Source organism: Somniosus microcephalus, chromosome 14 (assembly GCF_052327205.1).
Source record: "Somniosus microcephalus isolate GS21.2 chromosome 14, FLI_Smic_1.0, whole genome shotgun sequence".
NCBI classification, from domain to species: Eukaryota; Metazoa; Chordata; class Chondrichthyes; order Squaliformes; family Somniosidae; genus Somniosus; species Somniosus microcephalus.
Window position 1 is genome coordinate 28,422,073 of NC_141000.1, and position 24,573 is coordinate 28,446,645.

Here is a 24,573-nt window from a genome sequence, read left to right on the forward strand (position 1 = left end):
TCTCTTCCCCCCTCTCCCCTCCTCCTCCCTCTCTTCCCTCTCTTCCCCCCCGTCCCCTCCTCCCTCTCTTCGCCCCCCTCCCTCTCTTCCCCCCCTCCCCTCCTCCTCCTCTCTTCCCCCCTCCTCTCTCTTCCCTCCTCCCCTCCCTCCTCCTCTCTCTTCCCCCTCCTCCCCCTCCCCTCTCTCTTCCTCCCCCTCCCCTCCCTCCTCCTCTCTTCCCCCCCTCCCCTCCTCCTCTCTCTTCCCCCTCCCCTCCTCCTCTCTCTTCCCCCCTCCCCTCTCTCTTCCCCCCTCCCTCCTCTCTCTCCCCCTCCCCCTCTCTCTTCCCCCTCCCCCTCTCTCTTCCCCCCTCCCCTCTCTCTTCCCCCCTCCCCCTCTCTCTTCCCCCCTCCCCTCCTCCTCTCTCCCCCCTCTCTCTCTTCCCCCCCTCCCCCTCTCTCTTCCCCCCTCCCCCTCTCTCTTCCCCCTCCCCCTCTCTCTTCCCCCTCCCCTCCTCCTCTCTCTTCCCCCTCCCTCCTCCCTCTCTCTTCCCCCTCCCCTCTTCCCCCCTCCTCCTCTCTCTTCGCCCCTCCTCCTCTCTCTTCCCCCCTCCTCCTCTCTTCCCCCCTCCTCCTCTCTCTTCACCCCCCCTCTTCTCCCCTCTCTTCCTCTTCCCCCCTCCTCCTCCCCTCTCTCTCCCCCGCTCCCCATCTCTCTCTTCCTCCCCCCCTCCCCATCTCCTCTCTCTTCCCCCCCTCCCCTCCTCCTCTCTCTTCCTCCCCCTCCCCTCCTCCTCTCTCTTCCCCCCCCTCCCCTCCTCCTCCTCTCTCTTCCCCCTCCTCCTCTCTCTTCCCCCCCTCCTCCTCTCTCTTCCCCCCCCCTCCCTCCTCCTCCTCTCTCTTCCCCCTCCCCTCCCCTCTCCTCTCTTCCCCTCCTCCTCTCTCTTCCCCCCTCTTCTCTCTCCCCCCTCTCTCTCTTCACCCTCTCCCCTCCTCCTCTCTCTCCCCTCCTCCTCTCTCTTCCCCCCTCCCTCCTCCTCTCTCTTCCCCCCTCCCGCTCCTCTCTCTTCCCCCTCCCCTCCTCTCTCTTCCCCCCCCCCCTCCTCTCTCTCCCCCTCCTCTCCTCCTCATCTTCCCCCTCCTCCTCTCTCTTCCCCCTCCTCTCTCTCCCTCTTCTCTCCCCCTCTCTCTCCCTCCCCTCTCCTCTCTCTTCCCCCCTCCCTCCTCTCTCTTCCCCCCCCTTCCTCCTCTCTCTTCCCCTCCCCCCTCCTCTCTTCCCCCCTCCCCCTCTCTCTTCCCCCTCCCTCCTCTCTCTCTTCCCCCTCCCTCCTCCTCTCTCTTCCCCTCCCCTCTTCCCCCCTCCTCCTCTCTCTTCGCCCTCCTCCTCTCTCTCCCCCCTCCTCTCTCTTCCCCCTCCTCCTCTCCTCTTCACCCCCCTCTTCTCCCCTCTCTTCCCTCTTCCCCCCCTCCTCTCTCTTCACCCCCCTCTCTCTCCCCCGTCCTCCTCTCTCTTCCCCCCCTCCTCCTCTCTCTTCACCCCCCCTCTCTCGCACCCCTCTCTCTCTCTTCCCCTCCTCTCCCTCCCCTCCTCTCTCTTCCCCTCCTCTCCTCTCTCTCTTCCCACCCTCTTCTCTCTCCCCTCCCCTCTCTCTCTCTTCCCCCCCTCCCGCCTCCTCCCTCCTCTCTCTCTTCCCCCTCCCCTCCTCCTCCTACACACTACCCCCTCCCTCCTCCTCACCTCTCCCCCTCCTCCTCTCTCTTCCCCCCTCCCTCCTCCTCTCTCTTCCCCCCTCCTCCTCTCCTCTCTCTTCCCCTCCTCCTCTCTCTTCCCCTCTTCTCTCTCCCCCCTCTTCTCTCTTCCCCCCTCCCTCCTCCTCTCTTCCCCTCCTCCTCTCTCTTCCCCCCCTCCCTCCTCCTCTCTCTTCCCCCCTCCCTCCTCTCTCCTTCCCCCCCTCCTCCTCTCTCTTCCCCCCCTCCTCTCCTCCTCTCTCTTCCCCCTCCTCCTCCTCCTCTCTCTTCCCCCCTCCTCCTCTCTCTTCCCCTCCTCTCTCTTCCCCCCTCTTCTCCTCCCCTTCTCTCTTCTCCCCTCCCCTCTCTCTCTCTTCCCCCCTCCCCTCCTCCTCTCTCTTCCCCCCCTCTCCTCCTCTCTCTTCCCCCCTCTCCTCCTCTCTCTTCCCCCCCTCCCCTCCTCTCTCTTCCCCCTCTCCTCTCTCTTCCCCCTCCCCTCCTCTCTCTTCCCCCTCCTCCTCTCTCTTCCCCCTCCCCTCCTCCTCTCTCTTCCCCCCTCCCCTCCTCCTCCTCTCTTCCCCCCCTCCCCTCCTCCTCTCTCTTCCCCCCTCCTCTCTCTTACCCTCCTCCTCTCTCTCCCCCTCCCCTCCTCCTCTCTCTTCCCCCCTCCCCATCTCCTCTCTCTTCCCCCCCTCCTCCTCTCTCTTCCCCCCTCCCCTCCTCCTCTCTCTTCCCCCCTCCCCTGCCTCTTCCCCCCTCCCCCTCTCTCTTCCCCCCTCCCTCCTCCTCTCTCTTCCCCCCTCCCTCCTGCCTCTTCCCCCCCTCCCCTCTCTCTTCCCCCCCTCCCCCTCTCTCTTCCCCCCCTCCCTCTCTTCCCCCTCCCTCTTCCCCCTCCCTCTTCACCCCTCCCCTCCTCCTCTCTCTTCCCCTCCTCCTCTCTCTTCCCCCTCCCTCTCTCTCTCTTCCCCCTCCTCTTCTCTCTTCCCCCCCTCCCCCTCTCTCTTCCCCCCCTCCCCCTCTCTCTTCCCCCCTCCCCCTCCTCCTCTCTCTTCCCCCTCCTCCTCTTCTCTCTTCCCCCCCTCCCCTCTCTTCCCCCCCCTCCCCCTCTCTCTTCCCCCCCTCCCCCTCTCTCATCCCCCTCCCCCTCTCTCTTCCCCCCTCCCCTCTCTCTTCCCCCCTCCCTCTCTCTTCCCCCCCCTCCTCTCTTCCCTTCTCCCCCCCTCTCTTCCCCCCCTCCCTCTCTTCCCCCCCTCCCCTCTCTTCCCCTCCTCCTCTCTCTTCCCCCCCTCCCCTCCTCCTCTCTCTTCCCCCCCTCCCCTCTCTTCCCCTCCTCCTCTCTCTTCCCCTCCTCCTCTCTCTTCCCCCCTCTCCCTCTTCTCTCTTCCCCCCTCCCCTCCTCTCTCTTCCCCCTCCTCTTCTCTCTTCCCCCCCTCTCCCTCCTCTCTCTTCCCCCCTCCCCTCCTCTCTCTTCCCCCTCCCCTCCTCTCTCTTCCCCCTCCTCTTCTCTCTTCCCCCCCTCTCCCTCCTCTCTCTTCCCCCCCTCCCTCCTCTCTCTCTTCCCCCTCCTCCCCTCCCTCTCTCCCCCCCTCTCTCCCCTCCCCCTCCCTCCCCTCTCCTCCCTCCCTCCCTCGCTCTCTTCCCCCCTCCCTCCCTCTCTCCCCCCCTCCCTCCCTCTCTCCCCCCTCTCTCCCCCCTCTCTCTCTTCCCCCCTCCCTCCCTCTCTCCCCCCCTCCGCTCCCCTCTCTCCCCCTCTCTCCCCCCTCTCTCTCTCCCCCCCTCCCTCCCCCCTCTCTTCCCCCCCCTCCCTCTCTCCCCCTTCCCTCCACCCCCCCTCCTCCTCTCTCCACCCCCCCTCTCCACCCCCCTCTCTCCACCCCCCCCTCTCCACCACCCCCCCTCGTCTCCACCCCCCCCTCCACCACCCCCCTCTCCACCCCCCCTCTCTCCACCACCCCCCTCGTCCACCCCCCTCTCTCCACCACCCCACCCTCTCTCCGACCCCCCCTCTCTCCACCCCCCCCTCCCCTCCACCCCCCTCCCCCCCCCCTCCCTCTCTCCACACCCCCCTCCCTCTCTCCACGACCCCCTCCCTCTCCCTCTCTCCACCCCCCCTCCTCTCTCTCCACCCCCCCTCCCCTCTCTCCACCCCCCCTCCCTCTCTCCCCCCCCTCTCTCCACCCCCCCTCCCTCTCTCCACCCCCCCTCCCTCTCTCCCCCCCCTCCCTCTCTCTCTCCACCCCCCCTCCCGTCTCTCCCCCCCCTCCCTCTCTCTCTCTCTCTGCCTCCCCCCCTCCCTCTCTCCACCCCCCCTCCCCCCCTCTCTCCACCCCCCCCTCCCTCTCTCCACCCCCCCCCTCCCCCTCTCCACCCCCCCCCCTCTCACCACCCCCCTCTCCACCCCCCCTCTCTCCACCCCCCCCTCCACCACCCCCCTCTCCACCCCCCTCTCGCCACCACCCCCCCTCTCTCCACCCCCCCTCCCTCTCTCCCACACCCCCTCCCCCCCCTCCCTCTCTCCACACCCCCTCCCTCTCTCCACACCCCCTCCCTCTCCCTCTCTCCACCCCCCCCTCTCTCTCCACCCCTCCCTCCCCCCCTCCTCCCCCCCCCTCTCTCCACCCCCCCTCCCTCTCTCCACCCCCCCTCCCTCCCCTCCCTCTCTCTCTCCACCCCCCTCCCTCTCTCTCTCCACCCCCCCTCCCTCTCTCTCTCCACCCCCCCTCCCTCTCTCTCTCCACCCCCCCTCCCTCTCTCTCTCCTCCCCCCCTCCCTCTCTCTCTCTCTCCTCCCCCCCCTCCCTCTCTCCACCCCCCTCCCCCCCTCTCTCCACCCCCCCCTCCCTCTCTCCACCCCCCCCTCTCTCCCCCCCCCCCTCCCTCTCTCCACCCCCCCCTCTCTCCCCCCCCTCCCTCTCTTCCCCCCCCCCCCTCTCTCTCCCCCCCCCCTCCCTCTCTCTCCACCCCCCCTCCTCTCTCCCCCCCCCTCCCTCTCTTCCCCCCCCTCCCCCTCTCCTGGAAATGACCATGAATTGTGAGCACTACTTTGTACTTCTTCGCAAAAGCTCTCTTGCCAACAGTGAAGACTGTCCAGTCTGGTTGTGGACAACTTACGAAAAACAATCAAAGTGGTAAACAAGAGAAAAGGTCTAGAATTGTAATATTAATTACGTCAACACGAGCTCCATAACTTAGATTAAGTTGCCATTCAAGTTAATGGGGGAAAATTGATTAAATCAATCTTGACTTTATCTTTCAGGTGGTGGTGGGTCACAAACTTCACAGGAGATTCTCCAGCTGGTGGTGTGGTACCCTGCCTAAGGCATAGGTGTCCAAACTGCAGCCTATGGGCCACACACAACCTCAGAGCCTTTGGCAATCTGGTGATCAATGCCCAGGCAATTCAGTCCTATTTGTGCTTATATTTCTTACTCTCAGGTTTCTTCTATTTGAATTTAATGGATGTAGAGGTTATAAAGAGGGTATTCTTAGACCCGTTGACATTGTAGGACAAATCCTAATCGAACACCAAGATCCATTAGGATCAGAAACCTGAGATAGATGTAAATTAATGGAAACGCTGATTTTAAACTTTCTATATGGGCTCCTGAGGCTCCATGATATACACCTATGTAGCCCATGCGTGGGCTGGGTAATAGCTTGCAAAACTTACTGCCAACAGTAATGGGGAGTTCTGGCCTTTGCTCTAAGCTGTTAACAATCCACAATGTGACAAAAACATTAACATTGAGTTTCTCCTAGTCAACTGGAGACTGGCAGCACATAACTGACATCCTGACAGCCATTTTGAAATTATCAACATTTAAAATTTGCAATCTTAGCATCTCTATTTTTGAAGGTGGCCATATATGTCTGAAAGCTTAATGGGCTATCTCAAATTCATTGCCTGATCACTTGAGACTGCATTACATTGGTATTGAGACCTAGATTTTTATAAATTCAAATTGTTGGTAGGGCTTTATATATCATATATACACTGGAGATGGTCATCCTAGTTGATACTGTAGATCTTCCAAGCCTCTTAATCATTTAGTAGACCCTGATAATTCACTTCCACCTCCCAGTTTTACACAAGTCCTCCTGGACTGCTGCAACTACATAAAATGAGCAAAAAAAAATTATATTTGGGAAGGTTGCTAAGTGGTACCCACAGATTCCAAATATACACAAAATACATGGAACCACAACTGGAGCCACATGCAAGCTTCGAGATCCTTCCAGAATGAGACACTGAACATCTAAAGTTACAAAACCTCAACTGAAGGGGACTGGCAAAATCGCCATCAAAAACCACTAGCTTAATTCCTTAATGCCAATTTAAAAAAAAATATTCGTAAGGTGTAATGATTGGGGGCTGCATACTTGTGAGATTCTGTATATCCAAAACACGAGTTATACAAAAAAAAAAACAATGCCAACAGACCTGCACAGTCGCGGGCCAGGTACGTAAATTCAACATGAAAGCCCCAATGCCCGGTAGTTCACAATTGGTTTGTTGCTGAATCAATCGGTCTTGTATGGCTTCATGCGAAGTGGTCTTAAATGAAGCATAAGTGACAGTGCCGGGAAAGGGGGAACAGAGAGAGAGAGAGAGAGAAAGTGGTGTAGTTGCAATAGTGGCGGAGCTTGTTGTTTTATTGGCAGACCCCTGGCCGTGAGCCGTTGGCCAAGGGGCGGCCCGGGCTAGGCTAGGCTGGCGCCGCTGCCGTTGGAGCCCAATTTCAAACTGTCAGCGAGGAGTTGCTTTTACCCATCATGCCGTGCGTCCCGCCCCCCCGCGACTAACGAATTTGAGTCGAATCTCGGCTTTCGGCGCCATTTTCGACTGGAGCAAAAAAAAACACACACACACTCAGCACCGCACCGCACACAGGAGCGAAGGCAGGAGTGAGGAGGGCCGAGGAGAGAAAGGATGTGAGGAGGGCCGAGGAGAGAAAGCATATGAGGAGAGAGAGAGAGAGGGAAAAAGAAACAGAGGAAGGAGGAGGGGGGGGAGAGAGAGAGAGGCTAGGACTAGTCACCCCACCGACACAGACAGGTAAAGGGGGCTGGCTGCAGCTCGGATACAGATAACTCCTCCATTGACGAACAGGACCGCACTCGCTTCTCACCACCCCTCCCTCCCCAAGTAATTCATCCAAAATAAGAGGAACAGAAGACCGGCGCAGATCCGTCGGTCAGTGCGGAGGAAGCAGGTTTGTTTTATGTTTTTTCTGTCTCTTGTCAATGCCACTTGTTTTTAAAAGTTTTGAATAATTTCGAGCGGGACGGGGTTTTTCTTTTACCATTGTCCTATGGTATCTTAAATTATGTTTAATTTAGTCTCTGCCTGGATAGAGAGAGCGAATAAAAGAGGTGGTGTTTGAAACGAGGAAGTAAGCCGAATCTCTTGAACGTTAAGAGTCGGTGCCTTGTCGCAACGCCAGAATAATTGTGGAGTTATAATTAAACCAAGATTTTTTTTTTAAATGGCAAAGTGATGATTGGAAAAAGAGAGACACAAAAAAATAACAGCTGACGGTGGAGAAAAGTGTCGTTTTATTGGGAGTGACAGTGCGAGGGAATCGCGGTCTCCCACTGACATACACTTAGCCTAATGTCGCCGAGCCCCCCAGTTACCGCTTCACTCGAAAACCCTTTGGTCTTGTTTGGTAAGACTTGTTTTAAAATTTAGGGCAAGTTCAAGACTGTTGATATATCAGCAAAATGTCTCATTAAAAAAATCTTGATTTGGGTAGTGTTTTATACTAACTTATAACTAAGGTGATAGAAGTTATTTTAACTGTGTATCGGGCGGCGGGTAGGGGAGGGGGATAAATTTCCCACCGTCCCGGGTACACTAAGTACAGTAAAACGGCCGAGCCCGGCCACTGGCGTTACCACAAGTCAGTAGCCCGTCACAGGCTCCTCTCCAGGTCACAACTTCGTCTACTTTTCCTTCTCGCCCCTTCTTGATAGACCGAATTCTTTAAAACGTTCCATTTCGAAAATTGAAACTAAATTTAACACCATCCTGTTGTTTTCACCAGTCCTTAGTGGGAGAGTGTCTGAATGTGGGGACAGTCACGATCCGAGGTACCTGCCTGATGCACTTATTTATTTTCGGTATTACTGTAAATGTTAGTACTGTGGCCTGATTTGAGAGATTCTCTTCTCTTTTCCCCCCCCCCAAGTTACACAATCGTCTCCATGAGCAAATGGCAGTTCCCCCCCCCTTTCCTTTGCAACCTTAATTTCTCGTAACTATATTGGCGGATTTTTTTTAAATGGGCAGGAGTTGAAGTTATGTTTTTTTAATTGGAATTAATTTCATACCTTTCGTGACTTTTAGATTTCGAGAATAACGGAATTTGATTAAACTTTTTTTCTTCCTCGCTGGCGTGGGCGCAAATGAGTATGTGTACGTATGAAATCTTTGAATCTTAAAAAAAAACGTTATTGGCTGATGTCTGAGATGGATTAGGGTAGGTTTAAGGGAATGAAATTCAGAAATATAACTTGTATAAAATTACAGCAGACACATACTGAAAGCTGATGCTCCAGTCATATCAAAACTGCGCAAATTTGGCTTTAATGATGTATGCTAATTATATTGAAATTGCGATGTACTATTTTGTATAGTAGTTTCCCATAGTTGAGTAACGTCTGGGAGGCTTGAAGAAAAATCTTGATTTTACATCTGACAATTTGATACGATATTCTGCTGAAAGACGTAGGTATGTAGCATAAACTACATTTATGTTACACTCGTGTTTTTAAAGTGTTGCCCTAAATTAAGTGAATATAGTGGGTGGGATCCTAACCCTGTACATGGTTAAAATACTTCTAGACAGTGCTTTGTTAAATATATTTACAGTATTGCCCTATATTTGTTGAGTGAAAGTCGATATAACTAATCCTTTTGAGATTATGGTTTAGACCTAGTAAAAAGCATTGCGAGATAATGTTGAGCAATATTAAATTGGAATTACACTTGCTACAGGGTAGTTGATGAGACCAACAAATTTTGAATGTATTTTATTCTATATATAGTAGGTTAAGGCCACTAATGGAAATGCTTTGGTGTTAAACTTCTCAAAAATCTAATCTCAAAACCATGAGAATAAAAAGTTGTAATGACACCCTGTTCTCTTTCCTCTTCTCCACCAGCCCCCAGTTCCTGCATATGGTTGCAGTATTAGCCACGGACTTTTATAAAGAACCATATTGCAGAACTTATTTTCATTTAGTTAATGGCAAAAATTTTAAAAGCCTTTCAAAAACATAATTTTAGGACAAAGAATAACTTCTGCACTAGTGCAGTCTTTTTTGCATTTTTTTGACCACCTACCAGAATAGAAAATTCACAAGAAATAATGACAACTGCAGTGCAGACTTCTGAAGTTCATATTTTAGCAGTTGTGTTTCAATCATTGGTATACTGTGCAATCTTCTGTAGCATTTAATAACATCGCAAAACATACAGCTGACAATGATATTCAAGCTTGAAGTAACTATGGTTTCTTTTGTAATTTTTTTCTAATATTCAGTTCATGCCTATTTCAACCTTTAAATAGCCTATTATGTAATAGTGATTGAATATAACTTTTCCTAGACAGTATATTTATGTTGGCATTAACCCATTACATTATTTTCCTTGAGCAACACTGGTCTGAATCAAAGTGAGACTTATCAGGATGACTAAATTAAGGTTGAATAATGCCATGGCAGGCTGTTTACCAAAGTGATCCTACAATAAGTATGTTAAATGGTAATGCAAAAAATTACTGAAACGTGCATGCTAAACGGGCCATTAACAGCAGCACAAAAATGCATACAGTATACACTATAAGTAGTAATGGTGTGAAAAATGGGACCGTACAAAGTTTTTGTACCATATAAATATATAAACACTTTTTATATGTCATACAAATATTTAATACGTTATTAATTAGGCCAGGGACATCTAGCATTAATGCACTGACATGCTTCTGAAATGTAAGATGTGGGTTTCCTTCAGAATTTCCCAGATAATGGTCTTCTAATCTCAGGTGACCTAAAACGGGAGATAGTGAGGTCGGCCCTCATTCCTTTCGCCCCTAATTTCTCAGCCAGATTACGCTTCTCTGGACTATTGCCTTTAGTATGTTAACTTTCAAAAAATGACTTCAGAGCATTCATATTCAAGTACTGAAATTATTACATACTTAAAAACTATTCTTAAGCATCTGTTAATTATGGAGTTGTTAGTTCTTGTGTTGATAGTAAATAGTTTTTTTTTAATGGCAGGGAAGTTTTCTTTGTGTAGGTGAATACAACTAGTGGTACATTTTTGTGTATTCTTATACTTCTGATGCATGTGATGTTGGAAAATTGATTTTTATATTTTCAGAAAACCTGTCTAATTTTGCACAAGATGAAAAAACATCAGTTTTCCAGCAAAATACATCTATTAATTTTCCTGCTTTTTTTTGCTGATAATGAAAGAGTTAATTTTGTGCAGTTTGAAGGACACGTTCGCTCACAGCATCAAAAAGACAATGTAGCAGCCTTTGCACCATAAACTATCAGTTACTACTTTATAAACTTGCCTCTGTATTGATAGCCATAGCTAATCCAATTCTGATTTTTATCTTGCAGAACATAAGGCATTATTATCTGCAACTACTCTGACCTGTGGTCATGCTGTTTTTGGTGTTCCCCCTACACTAGTATGACTGTGCCACAACCTGCTTTACTGTTTTTAATTTAATGCCTAATCTACCAACTTCATAACTAGCTTTTATTGGGGGGGTGACAGTGTTAGATGGGTAAATTACAAAAAATCATTTTGAAGCATCTCATCCAATTAAAATGCATATTTTAATGTGTAATTACAAATTGTGGAGAACAGTACTATAGCTACCATTAAAGTTTTGAAAATTTTCTGATTAGATTTATAGTATCTTGAATTATGTTCTGCAACAGACTATAACTGATTTTTTTTTAAATATTGGGCTAAACCAGGATTTCTACCCATTGCATTTTAAGGTTCACTGATGAAACCCTGAATCATATTGGTTTGAGAATTTTAAGAGCATAGATTGAAGCTGAGGTGGCCAAAAGGTTGGTGACTTGAATATTTTGCTTTCTTGCTGTGGTTGTTAATGTTGTAAAAACATAGTGAAATGGTAGTTGAAATTAAATTGTCAGATTGAAATGCTTACTGTAACTTAGTTTCTTAACTAACTAACATTGTTTTGAGAGGAGTCAAATTTATGTGCCTCTATACTTGAGGAAAATGTGATGTTTCTCGATGTTTATAGGTAACTAGTAATATTTGCTGTGTACAATTTTGTTTTAGAAATGCATATATAATATAGCATTTCTGCTTATTAGATTTTCCACTACTTCATGTGCAGTGGCAAACGGTTAGTTTTTAACTGGCCTTGATGCTTCTTTTACAGCAAATTGCATTCAATTAAGTTGAAAGCACTAGGACCTTGGAGAAGCCTTTTCCTGCTTTGCCATGATTTCTAGTTAGGCCTAATTCAAGCCTAGACTTTTACTGTTCTACTGTGCATTCCTTTAACTTTGTGATCCTCTCAGAAACCTGGGAATCATTTGGGTATCTTTGGTAAATGAAGAAACATAGTGACATGTGTATGAGGAAAGAAGAAAGAAAATGACTGAAGAGATAAATATAATAGAAATTGAAGGGATTTTATATTTTTTTTAAAAGTGGCATGAAAAGTAGATTCTTAACCCTTTGAGCACTGAAAGACCTTAACTTTCAAATCATGTTTTGCAGGATTTGTACATTTTTATACATTTCTAATTGTACACCTAAATTGGAATTTCTAAATTAGTTTTAGAAACCAACAGTGATTTGATTTTTTTTGTTTTTTTTGAAGGAATGCTACAGGGCTTGCACTCTTGACTGTGGGTTGAACTATGTGCTCTTGCAAGGTCAGTTTCATAGCTGGAGTTAATGCAAAGTATTCGCTAAATCGGGTATAATAGTTAATTACAGAGTGAAGTCATTCACATAGACCAACAGTATGCCTCAGCTGCAAAGGAGTACCTGCACTGCAATGCTGGGACATTTCCACTTGTCATTATATCCATCTATATTACCTTTTGAGCAAGTTTGACAATTACTCTTGAATTATAGTTTTAAGCTGTGAATTCTCACCACTTAGAATAAGATTGAGATTGCAGAAACATATCTTGTTTAGGTTATGTGTAGCCATCAAAGAGCAAAGTTTTTCATCCACCTAGTTTGGGCTAGATTAGAACACAGGACCCATAGGTGAAGCTGAAGGAAAAAATTACTGAAGATCACTTCAGTCTGTTCATCACAAAGCATTTTATTCACTGCAGTGTAAAACACCACGGGGGAGAAATTCAGTATTGCCCCATTTGGGGCGCAATTATCGGCCGAGCGCAAAGTTTAGCGCCTGGCACTAATTATCGCCTCCGACTGCAAACTTGGCTTCTATCGCCCCTGGAGCTAAATCAGGCACTACACGCCTCTCTTGGCGCTAACGGCGAGGAGCTAACTCGGAGCGCTAGCGCAGCTCATGTGATGTCAGTCAGCAATGGAACATAGACACACTGGCGCCGGCCAGTTCTTAAAGGGGAGGGTAGATCTTGCTCTCCATCCACACCCTGCTCATTGCAGCCTTGAATCTCGGCCTGGAGAGACCTGTACATCAATTCTGCTGGAAAGAACAATGGAGAGGCCCAGGGAAAGAGCTCAGAGTGCAGCCCCCATAGTCTCTTCTAAATCGATGCAAGGAAGGTCAAATCAAAATGAACTTGCAAAGTGCTGCTCAGTACCCAAAACTCCTTCACACAATGTTGAATCTCTCCAGAAGTGTGTCTCTCTCACACTCTCTCTCTCTCTCTCTCTCTCAGAATGCGTGGTGCAAAAATGTTGCCGACAAAAAAAGGCAGGAAGCGGCCGTCTTTAAATAGCGTTCCCCAGTCCCTTCCCGACTGCAAAACGTTTCCCTCAACCTATCGTGGCTAGCGGCAGGCGGCGCCACTCAATATCTGGTCCGGGGTGTTGCATGCTCGACTGACGTCACGATTTGCGGGTGCAGGAGATCGTGGCGGTAGTGTTTAGCACCACCGCAAAATGTCTGGTCAATATCGCGAGCAGCGCAAACATCGCCGCACCCGGGTGCTAGTTGTTTTACGCCCCATTAGTGCCCTCTTAGGGCGCTAATGGGAGGCGCAAAGCAACCTAATTCCTCCCCCCCCATGACTGTTGAACTACAAGGTCTGATTCCAGTCTTGGTGTTAGCAATAAGTCACAAAATGAAGAAACTAATTGTAAATGGATATTTCTTAGTTCACACAGGTATATTAATTGAGTCATCCCAGAACTTCTAAGCATGGTGTCTTCTAACTTTTAATACCTGAGCACATGGCAGATGTGTTATCCTGCACCTGCAGTGTGACTTAATTTCCCATGCAGCACATCTGACAGGGCTGAGGTGATAGATTCACCTATGTCTGCCGTTACAGCTGACCGTGAAACAATTGAGAAGAAGGCAGGACCTGCTGGCCAGAGGGTGTGCTATTACACACTTTTTAAAATGCACTTGGGGATAGAAATTGAGATTAGTAGGCCACTAAGGAGTCGAATCAGTAGTCAACAAATAGATTAGTGTTTTTCATTAATTCAAATTGACCAGCGATTTTTATAGAAGTGTATTTAAAGGGAAAAACATTCTCTTTCAATTTTGCTAATGTTAGTAAAGGGGAGAACTTGTCTTGCCTTCAATATAATTATTCTCCATCCGATCTCGGTACCTTTCAGTGCTGTATGACTCATAGCTTTTGTTTTGAAGTTTATGATGCTATCCAGTTTTCCTATTACATATTTTTCAAATGGGGGGGGGGGAATTCTGGTGAAATTTTAAAGAGAAACTTCCGAATATGTGGAACAGACTGACCAAGGAGACACTGAAAGTAGATAGTGTAGAAAATGTAATGAAAAAATTGGGTAGGTGTTTGAGGAATTGGGATATTGAGAGGTATTGGTGTTTACCGCAAATAGACCAGTGTTTTTTGGTCCTTTACTTTCCTATGTTGCCAATTTTTGCCGCTTGTGCTGGGTTATCGTTCTCGGCAAACACTTTCCCAGTCTACATTATCTTACCCAAGTGACCACCCTTCATATATGAGGCAAGCCACCGAGTATCCAAAGGGTATTCAATTACAATGCATCATAGCCAAGATTCGTTTTTTTCCTTGCCTCACGTCCACACATGGATACTCTCTAACAGCACAGTCATCAGGAATGAGAACCCTGGATATTTCTTCCCTCTTTTCCTCTTGCTAACCCTGGTGCACTGAAGCCAATTGTAGTACCACAACTGCAGTAAAAATAGGGGCGATGCAATGTTCTAAAACCAAAACATGACAGAACTTTTACGGGCTTTTAATTTATCTTGCACTCTTGAAGTACCTAATATAAATCTTATATATTTGTACTAATGTACTTTAAATAACTTGACTGACATTTGTTTCTTCTGCTTTTCACCCATATTGTTCATTAACGTCTTATGATTTTGGGTTTTAAAATTTTAATTTGCAAGTATCATAATTGACAGACAATTGATACTGGCTGTTGGCTGTGACCTTTTGGGTCAGCCAATAAATGGTATTCTACACTGCTTTCCATTTTTATTTAATTTGATTCTGTTAAAAATTAGAGGGGCAAAGGTGTATGGACTTTTTCGTATCACTTTCTTAGCAACTGAGCAATTTTTTGTGAAGTTTGGTTTTAAAAAGTGAAAATGAAAATGTATATATTTATATGGCTGGATTCAAACATTTGTGCAGTTATACTAGCTATTTGCATCACTATCCACAGAATTTCAAAGCACGCACAGGTACACAAATGAATGCCATGACGGGAATTGTAGGAGCAAGTTTCTTCAGAACTGTGAATTATTATATTCATACAAGGGTAATGCAAGCTTGCTAATTTTCTATTAGCAAAACTAAATTTGATTTACTGTGGTATTCTGAAAGGGAGAACAACATTAGTATGAAGGTAGATGCTCACGGCTATATGCAGCTGAAGTATAATAAGCATTACTTTGTAGTAGTACAGGCAGGAGCAAAATCAGTGATTTTAGCATACCATCCTGGCCACTACTGCATTTTGATTTTTGTTAAAGTAACTGCATGAGATTGATCACAAAAGTGTAGGTTTGAGAATCCCACGAGCTAATTGTTAGCTCGACCTTTTGGGGAAACACTTTTTGGTATCATTGTTGTACAGTTTTAGCTCTACTTTGTACAGAATTTTTTTAACAAAAATTCAGGTACTTCGATTCTTCCCTGTTCTCCGTTCCTGTGTGGAAGCCCTTCGCTAGCTGCATATCCTAGAAAGAACAATTGGGCATAATGCTAATGATTCATAGAGCTACTGTGTATGTGTTTAAGTCTTTCTGCAGTAATAGTGGTCAGTTTGAAAGAAAGTCTGCTAAACTGAAACCCATCGTTAGTTAGGAAGGAAGAAGGCAAATTGCATAAATTTATGGCCTATTGCTGCTTTGAGATCAATTTTATTTGGTGTCCTGATATATTTTGAAACTGCTCTGTACTGCACTGTTCACAAAATTAGCATCAGTGACAAAACATGCTATGCACTGAGTTTCTTTCCTAAAACTAATAAAAATTGTGAGCAATTTATTTAGATCTAATCCCACAAGATTTATTTTTGAAAAAGTACTTTGAGATTTTACCATACATCCTTCCCTCCTTTATAACAATGTTTTTGGAAGCTGGGGTAATAGCATTGTATGTTGTATATAGAATATTTTTTTTTAATGAAATAAAAGTACTGTTACATCAAGATCAGTGTTTTTAGTTTGAGTGACCTAACCGGTTAATTTATTGAAATCTTATACTGTTGATGAACAGCAAAATCTCCACAGAATAGCAGACTTAAACTGTTGTTGTGAAATGCTGTTTAATGTGGCTAAGTCATTCAGTTGTAGTGCTTATTCATTCATTGAAATTGATCAATACCAGACCTTTCACTTAAAAGTAGATTTAATGAGAAGCAAAATGCTCTATTTAATCATTTAACTGCTCACCTGCAAGAAACTATTGATGAATTTAGAGCTGACCAATGGAAAATAACACACATAAACATTTTGTCAAAATGTGTATTTGTAAAGCAGAATATTGTAAATTGCTGTTATTCTTGGAGACTTCTGTCCCTTTTATTTTCAGCTAAGAGTTGTAGGAGTACAGCATATGTCTCCTTTTAAAATGGGTTAGTAAAACAGTTTGGGCTATGGATTTTTTCAGAACTGTCAGTGGTGCTACATAGTTATCCAAAAGACAGCACACATTTAGCACAGTACATTACTATTTAGAAGGCTCCAGTATGTCTCTTCTGGGTCTTCATTCTTGATTATGGTAAGTTTTTCTGTTGTAGTATAAATTTATAACTAATCCACACATGCTTGAAGATTAAGTTTACACATGATGTAATAATTGATATAAGGAAACTTTTACTATTTGAGCTATTCAAGTACACTTTGTGAATCATTTATGGAAGCGTATTAAACTTAAGTGAGATTGAGTTATTACATTGTTTGTAATTAGATTTGGAAGATACTTGTTAATATTACTACTTTTAAATATTTGGAGCCTTTTTGAGGTCCTTATTTCAGAAACTCAATTGTTCTTGAGTTTTCAGTTTCATCAATTTCAAGGTCACAAAAGTTTGCTATGGGTGGCAATGGAAGATTTTTGTAGAATAAATGTTTTTTAAAAAAAATTAGAATACCAAGAATTAATTCATTTCTTTTGGAAAAGTATTACTTAAACATACAAAGCCTATACCTGAGAGGAAGAGTTGTTTTGAAAATTGGTTTATGTATGGAATGGTTATATGTTTGTACATGTTGCATGAACTGATTTTAAACAATTAAATCTGTATTTTTAGCGTGGTAACACAAATTTCACACAACTGGCAATTCACCCAGTTTTGCAAAAGTGGGCTACATGCAGAGTACTAAATGCACATGAAGGCCATCATTCCAAAAAAAGTATATGCTCCTTTTTTCATTGTGTTACCCTTGTTGATTTGTCCCGTACCCATTCTTGCCCCTTTTTAAATCAATATTGAAAAGTTCCTGCGCACTATTGGTGAAGTAGCACTGAAACAAGTATTACCAAGTTACTTGCTATTAATAGTTGATTAATTCAGTTGAAACAGATAAACATAATCTAGAAATTGTGAAACTAGATTATAGACTTGCTGAATCCCAACATCTGACTCACTAAAATTTATAAGATCATAATTAACGAATTCACTGCTATACCTGCCAATGGCCGTTCTTTCCATTTGCAGTTCCTGGTTTGTAGAAATATGCCAAATTTTGTCTTTTATACAGAGTTCCTTGGGAGACCTCCAGAGCTGATGGAATATATGTACATGTTCTGTAAATGAGTTTTTTTAAAGAACGTTTTAAACCTGTCCACAAGAGACAAAGTAGGCACTTAAAACAAGATTAATTAATTAGCAATATAGTAAAAAAAAAGTACAAGCACATAATTGGAGGATTTTTTTTTAAGTGGGGAGAGTCTAATAGCAGCTTGTGCTTTATTTTAAAAATCTTTACAAATAGTAATCAAAATTGTTTGGATATATAAACAGATGTACAGGTACATTGTGTGTTAAAACTACAGTATGTAGTCTATTCTTAGTTCAAAGTCAGTTAATTTGAATTATCTGTTCAAATTTCCATTAGGACTAAATTCTCACTTTGCTGCATCATTTACATTGCTCAATGCGATTTATTAAATAATTAAAAGTTTTAGCACAGAAAGTGACCGAGTTAAGTAAAGTCTGTACTCAGTTGAAAGGCTTAACAATTAGTGTCGAAATTTAGGAAATAGTTAAAACTGTCCTCATAATCCAACACCTTAATTATTGGATCTTTTATTTTCAATTGTAGCTTTTGATGCAGTTTTATTTAGATATGCAATTTTTGTAGCATTAGAACCAAATCTTTATAATGATTTGGTAAAGTTCTACAGAGCAGCTGTGCAGAGTGGAAAAAATAAGCATTTCAGTTTATGCCAAAGTAAACTTCCACATATGATAGAAGATGAGTGAATTTTAACAAACTTGTCTCTGGTCTTTCTACAGACCAGTTTTTTTTTTTTAAATCTCCTATTAAGCTTTTTCTTTTTATTAAAATGATCTTGGGGTTTAATTGGATTTGTCAGTGTCTTAAATATTTTAAATGTTAGAATGCTCACAGAATATGTTTAAACTAACATTCAGATTGTCAAATGTTATATGTATAGGACACGTTCTAGTTGGAACTATGCCCTATAGGAATGAAAATAATTGAAATTAATCTTGCGTAATGCAAGGCTTGTGACTTTGAATATCAGGTTTGTTTAATATGAATAAAACGTTTGCTTTTAATAAAAATGTAATCGAGCAGTAATTCATTCACATGATTAGTTTTCTATTGTATGATGCAAATATGGTGGCTATTGGAAAGTCTGTTTTCAGACTGCCCTAACCGTTGCAAATAATGCATATGACACTTGGTACTTCTTGTTTGGTTGCTGCATAGGTCTCAATTTTGCTAGTTTTGGGGGGGGGGGGGGCATTGAATGCTAATGAATATTAATCATTACATGTTGACCCTGACCTTTTCCATATGTTTTTGTTTAATCTTGACATCTGCAATTATTAGGGAATAGAGTCTACAGAAGTATTATTGCTATTGCTTTCAGCTGTTTTTTTTAGCAAGGAGAGTTTTCTCAATGCTGCTACCCCAACATTAGTAAGAAAGAAAATTTAAGACGTAGAAATGTGATTTTTTTTTTTCCCCCAGTGGTTTTTGCAAATTATTTCCAGTGTAACTAGAAATAAAGATTGTTGGCAGTGTATCAAGTTAAAAATAGGGATGTCAATTTTAGCATACTTTGAATGCATGCAGATAAATATTTTTCTATCTGTTACAAAATCAGTATCTGAACATCAGTTAGTCATAGTTAACTTGCATGTTCAGTAGTTATGGTTTTACTTGAATTATTTTAAATGGTTGAAGTCACACTTCAGCATTTTCAAGCTCCCAAAATTGGTGTGTGAAAATATTCAACAGTGGTGGGTTCTATGGAAGAAATTTAAACAATTTAACATTTTCTCTGAAATGTCTAGTACTGAGAATTATTTAAGTTTAGCTTTAAATGACAGGGCTTCCACTTTGGTTGTATAGAGCTTTTTTAATGCTTACATGTGGCTTCTGTATGATCAGTTCTTCCAGCATACTAAAAATACACTCTGTAGGTTTATCTGCACTAAATATCATCATAATAGTTTGTACTGTATCTAAAAAAGAAGAAAACAGCTTGCATTCTGCTTTTGTGGCTGAAAGAAACCCACTCCTGAAAATGGTAGCACAAACTATTAATGGTGTGTTTTGCTTTTGTAGGCTGGGAAATGAAATAAATGAGTTTTATTTGTGATACCGTTACAAACAAGAATTACCCTTTTTTTTTTAAGATCTTCACAGCCTAGCATAAATTTAGTTGTATTTTTCTAGTCTTGATCACTCGGTGGAAGTTATTTCAAAAAAGTATATTTATACAGTATTGATACTCTTATTCATATTGGGAAAATATTCATGTAAAATTTAAATTCTAATAAAATCCAAATTGTTACCTTTTGGTTCAAAGTGATAATCCAATTTAATTTTAAACAACTGGCATTATTTAAGACGGGTAGTTATTGAGTATGTAGATTTCTATACAGGTTATATTTTTATTGGTGCTCTGAAGCAACCTTGAAAGAAATTAAAATTTTGCATGCTGTACAAATCAAATTTAAAATATTTTCTTTCCTGTTGAGTGGTTTGTTTAGACCTCCCTTTCCAGTGAATCAGGTGCATAGATGAGTTAAATATATCATGTATTTCTAATTCTATTGGGATTGGCAACTTTATAATGGGGAAATTTTTATTTAATATCCTGTACATGCCATACTGCAGGATTAAGTCCAAGTTGCCAAAGAAGAAAATGGATGTAGTTCCTTTAACATTTTTGAATCCATTATATTTTGACGTGAGCATGTTTCTCCATGACTCTCTCCTGGTGTATAAAGCCCATAACCCATCCCAATCAATACATCCATTCTATTATCAGCAGCCAAGATACTCCTCTCTCTAGTTCCTATGCAAAAAAAAAAATCTTATCCAGCAATGCATTTGTTGCGATTTTTCAGGCTGCAAGTACTATTTCAATATATATTTTCTTCATTTATAATATTTGGAAAACAAAATCATTAACAGTTTATAACTTTTTTTAAAGAAAGTTTCATTAAAACCCATCAATAAAGGATAACTAAATTTCATTGGTGTACAGTATTTGAAATTTTACTTACCATTCACCAGCTTTGTTATTTATTCAGGTGCAATATGAATGGTTTCAAAATTTTAGACATATGCATTTTTTTTTTTACTCATCCCCTCAAAAAATTGTACTTTTTATACTTTGATACTCTTCAACTTGTGTATGAAGCATGAAAATTAAATACAATATTCGTCTTCTCTTTCTCCCCCCCCCCCCCCCCAACCATTCTCTTTGTGAATTTGTAATAAGAAACATACGCCTTTTGGCATACTGCCATATAAGAATCTCCTTGGAACTTTGGTTTTGCGATGACTTGTACTACAAGGTAATGTTTATTTCTACAGTCTTGACATCATTTGTAGGAAGGCAGTGTGCACTGTAGAAAGAATCAGGTGTGGGTGAAAATAGTATGAAGTACAGGATATCTGTCAGTAGGCAGCTGGCATGGCCTGGTCAGATAGGCTTGGCAGTCGATCTGTTTGTGCTTTATTAAAGCAAGATGTTCCAGAAAGAAAGGTGAAAATGGCTACGCTACTTTTTTAAATACATTAGTTTGAGTATAAATAAGGATTCATCGTTGAGTCCGTTTTTATGTCCGAGTTTTCCTGCATTTTATTTCATGCAGTATTACAACTGATTAAAACTATTTTTATTCAAATGAGAAACTTGGATTTCTTTTTCCCTGTGGCCAAAGTTTATTTTTCCATGCTCATTTTTCATTTACCTTATGACAGTATGTTTGTATAAATTCAAAAGGACTACTTGAAATATAGTAATCAACCTATAAAAGGCAGACGAACATTAATATTATGGGCACTTGATAGACCAGAGGTTTTTCAGTTCATTTTTGATATATATACTTTTCTGAATTAAAATTGAAAAGCAAGTTGCTAATTAAGACAGTCCGTACCTTTTGAGAACTACATTTAAGTATAAAATCTTGAGTGATCAGATTTGAAAGTGAGCAACATTCTGTATCTTCTGAAGTACTATTGTCATTTCCTATTGCTAGACATTTAGTTTACCTTTTTTTTTGTGAATTGTAATATTCGTTCCATTGCATAGTACTAAATGCCCCAACATATTAAGGTCTTATTACCGAGCCTTGCTGCATAGTTGCTTCAGTTTTCATCTTTACAATTTTAATATCTGATCCGGTGTGTTATAGAACAATATATTTTTAACAGTAATATTAAACCTGGTTTACAGAACTTGGGCTGTTGTAGAAAGATATTTCGGTCATGGTTGCATTGACTTCAATGTCATCTCATTTGTTCTGAAGCTTTTCTTGACATTTTAAAAATACTTGTTTGTGCTATAAATGATCTGAATCCTGATCAAAACCCATAGGATGCATAGTATTTAAACTCTATTTATTGTATTGTACAAATGTAATGATGCTCAGCATTGTGAGGGGCTGATGCAAATTGCAGTCATAAACTTCTATGGTCACAAAATTGTATTGACTGAGTGTACAAGTGTATGCAAGTGGTGGAAGTATTAGTAATGAAAAAAGTCATTCACAGCAATGACCTCATTATGCACTGAAGTCTTTCATGAAGAAATACAATTCTGAGTTGATATAAAATTACGTTAACAGTAGCATTAGATCAAGATGAAACCGAAACGTGCAGGTTCTGGATTCAGCTACTCACTTACCAGTGACTAAGGACAAGTAAATTTGCTACTGAGGTTTAGTTTTATTTACTGATGTTAGAACTAAAACTGTGATTTGAGCAGTTGCATGTCAAGCTGCATGTTAGTTGATACTTAGAAAAATGTATTTAATTTATACCTTTTGAAATTCTTCTTCCCATTGTAGCATGGAAAGCTAATAAATATGTAATAATATAACCTAATTAAGAATCATTGAAAATTGTAGTCACAATGTGCAGAATTTTTCAAGAAAAGGGTCTACAAGAATATCCTTCCCGTTCTACACCCAAAACAAGTGTTTTGCCACTGGCACACATCACTGACATGAAATGGTGCAGATTAACCCTTTTGAGTACTGAATGTCATTTGGAACGTGCATGTTTTGTTAACTGTTTGAGAAGGAGATTGTGAAATCCCATCATTGAATCACACATACTGAAGTGAGCTGTGATCTTTTGTATGATTGAAGGAACACCTGGAACATGCTGTCAATGGTGAGGTGCTTTGTTTATTTTATGGGCATGTGGCTCCTGGCAGAACATTAAGTGCCTTTTTAAATTCTATTATACTGCATGTGGGTGCAGAAATTTAGTGTGTTGCGCAGGTGTGAATTTTTTTTAATGTATTTTTCCACGCATGAGATATTGATCTTGTGGCCATTAAAATTGTTAACCACATCCTTGAAACAGATGCTTAACTGGAATTTCTAGGAGCATAACAGGAGTGACTGGTAGGGAGTTTCTATCAAAGGTGGAGGTGGGAAATTACCGTAAGTTCTCCTCGTAATCTAGACTAAACTAGATTTTAAAGGGGGGTGTAAATGCTATTGAATTGTCACGCAATCCCAAATGTTAAAAATTGAGATACTTGAACATTTATCTCAGTTGCTAATATTTTATTTAGAGCAACCAAATACAGGAAACTTTGGTTTACCCGGAGGTTAACTGTCCGGAATGCTCGATCCACCGGCAAAATTCAGGAGTCGGTTCAGTAAGTTTTTTTTTTCTTTTCATTGCTTTTTTTTCACCAGTCAGGCTCTGCAAGGTCTAGCTAAAGCTGTTGCTTAGCTACGGAGATGCTTGCAAGCTACGGCCGACTGTTTAGAAGCTGTTCAGGGTTTGTTGCTAGATACGGAGCTGAAAAGCTCCGTATGTTTTAACATTACCGCTGGTTTGTCCAGCAGTTTTGATGGGACGGCAACAGCTCGGTCCCGTCGGTGGCGGATATCACAAAGTTTCCTGTCCAAGGAGATTAATGAGGAGTGCTGCCCACAAGTCCCATTCTTGATGTCACCAGTACTGCCAGCTTGCACATTTGTGTTGCAAGACTTAGAATATTGCTTCATTTTTATTGGGTACTCATGACAATACAACCTCCAACATCTTGAGATTTTGAAACTTCCTCAGTTTTTCCCTTACTGTCAACCTAATTGCATTTGTAACCCTTGTGTATTTCTCCACTGAAAAGACCAATTGTAATGTTTGCTGAACTTGGATAGAACAAAGGCAGGAACAATATATTCAGGTGCCAGTGTCTCAGCTCAAAGCTTATTTCTTCCCCATCTCCCCTCCTAAGTAAAAAAAAAATATTGCACATTCCTTAAAGAAAAGCTCCTGAAGACATACATATATTATATTCAAAATTGTTTTCCACAGTAAAAGCTTATCCATTGTTAATGGGGGAAGAGATGCTTCAAAGTTTTTTTTTTTAAAAACCTTGCCAGCTATCAAATTCTTTGTCAAAGGTTTCTTTTTAAGAATTTATTTTACACTTTGGTTTTGTTCCCATGAGAAGGGTTTAAAATGCCCTATCTGGTATTGAGGATTTTTTTAATGACTTTTTTTGGCATAGTTTAGTATTTTGTCATTGACATCTTTAGCCCTCTTGCTCTCTCTTATTTCTTCTCACTGGCTCCTTTGCCATCTCAGAAATGTTCCTTCCTTCCTCAGAGCACAGTGCTCCAAAACACTAGCAAAATTCGGGAAACAATAAAAGATTGGCATTGGGTAAAAACTGTAGCTATAATACAAGGAGTTGTATTCGGAAGAAAAACCTGAAGGAAAGGGATGTATTTTTGTCGCTTGGTAATCCATGCATCTAACTTTTTTTTAAACAAACTCCTGATTTTCAAATGACTCTCATGTGATTTGTGCATTACACAAGTTGGTCTTGCTGTGTTTTTGAGGCCGAACTTCAAAATGTCACATTTGGAGAGCTCAAAAGAAAATGTGTGCTGCTCAACTACTGTTAAAGAACAGTTTTATAGCAAATAAAATGCAGTAATAAGGGACAGTGTGTATCTAATTCCCTTTATAACATTTAACATTACTGTATGTATCGGAATATGCTTCCCCTTAAAGTTAGTATGCTGCTCAAATGTGACTGTTATTTAAAATTCTGTTACGGCGAGTCTGGTTAGATGCTCACTTTTTCAGCTGAAGAACGACTTGGATTTATCGTGCTCATGTGCCATGATCAGTAGCTCGGGTTGAAGTGCTCAATCAGGTGAGTGTGTCTCAAGGTTGCTGTTACTCCAGTTTATCTGCCTGGTTGGATAGTCTGGCAGTTCTCAGCTGAGCTGCTAGATTGAAACCTGTGTAAGAACAAGCTATCAGCTTTCACTTGAATCTCACATCTTGCCTGCCAGTTCTATGAGGAGGAGTGACTGTGGCTGTAAGAAAATCTGTGACCAATTCAGATTCTGATTTCCTGGGTTGCTCAGTAGTTAACTAGGAAAGGCAAAGCTGAATAGAAAACATTTAGAACACACAACTTTCTTACCTCTGTGAACTTGTATAATTTTATTGACTTTTAAAACCAACATT

At 42.7% G+C, this 24,573-nt stretch overlaps 2 long non-coding RNA genes across 6 annotated transcripts in view; one reads left to right on the plus strand and one right to left on the minus strand.

Moving 5' to 3' along the window:
* Positions 1-6,201, minus strand: part of LOC147107398 (uncharacterized) — a 127,082-nt gene extending 120,881 nt beyond the window's left edge. For both annotated transcript variants that reach the window (XR_015080787.1, XR_015080788.1), the window contains exon 1: positions 6,147-6,201. This is a non-coding gene — a long non-coding RNA (uncharacterized LOC147107398). The remainder of the gene's footprint in view (positions 1-6,146) is intronic.
* The window catches only part of LOC147107399 (uncharacterized), a 71,791-nt gene that overhangs the window by 1,383 nt on the left and 45,835 nt on the right, over positions 1-24,573 (plus strand). Inside the window, exons 1-3 of one of the 4 annotated variants that reach the window (XR_015080785.1) lie at positions 6,445-6,918; positions 10,733-10,807; positions 11,596-11,650. This is a non-coding gene — a long non-coding RNA (uncharacterized LOC147107399). Of the gene's footprint in view, positions 1-6,444; positions 6,919-10,732; positions 10,808-11,595; positions 11,651-24,573 lie in introns of those variants that run through there. The other 3 variants (XR_015080783.1, XR_015080784.1, XR_015080786.1) reach the window with 3 other exon arrangements.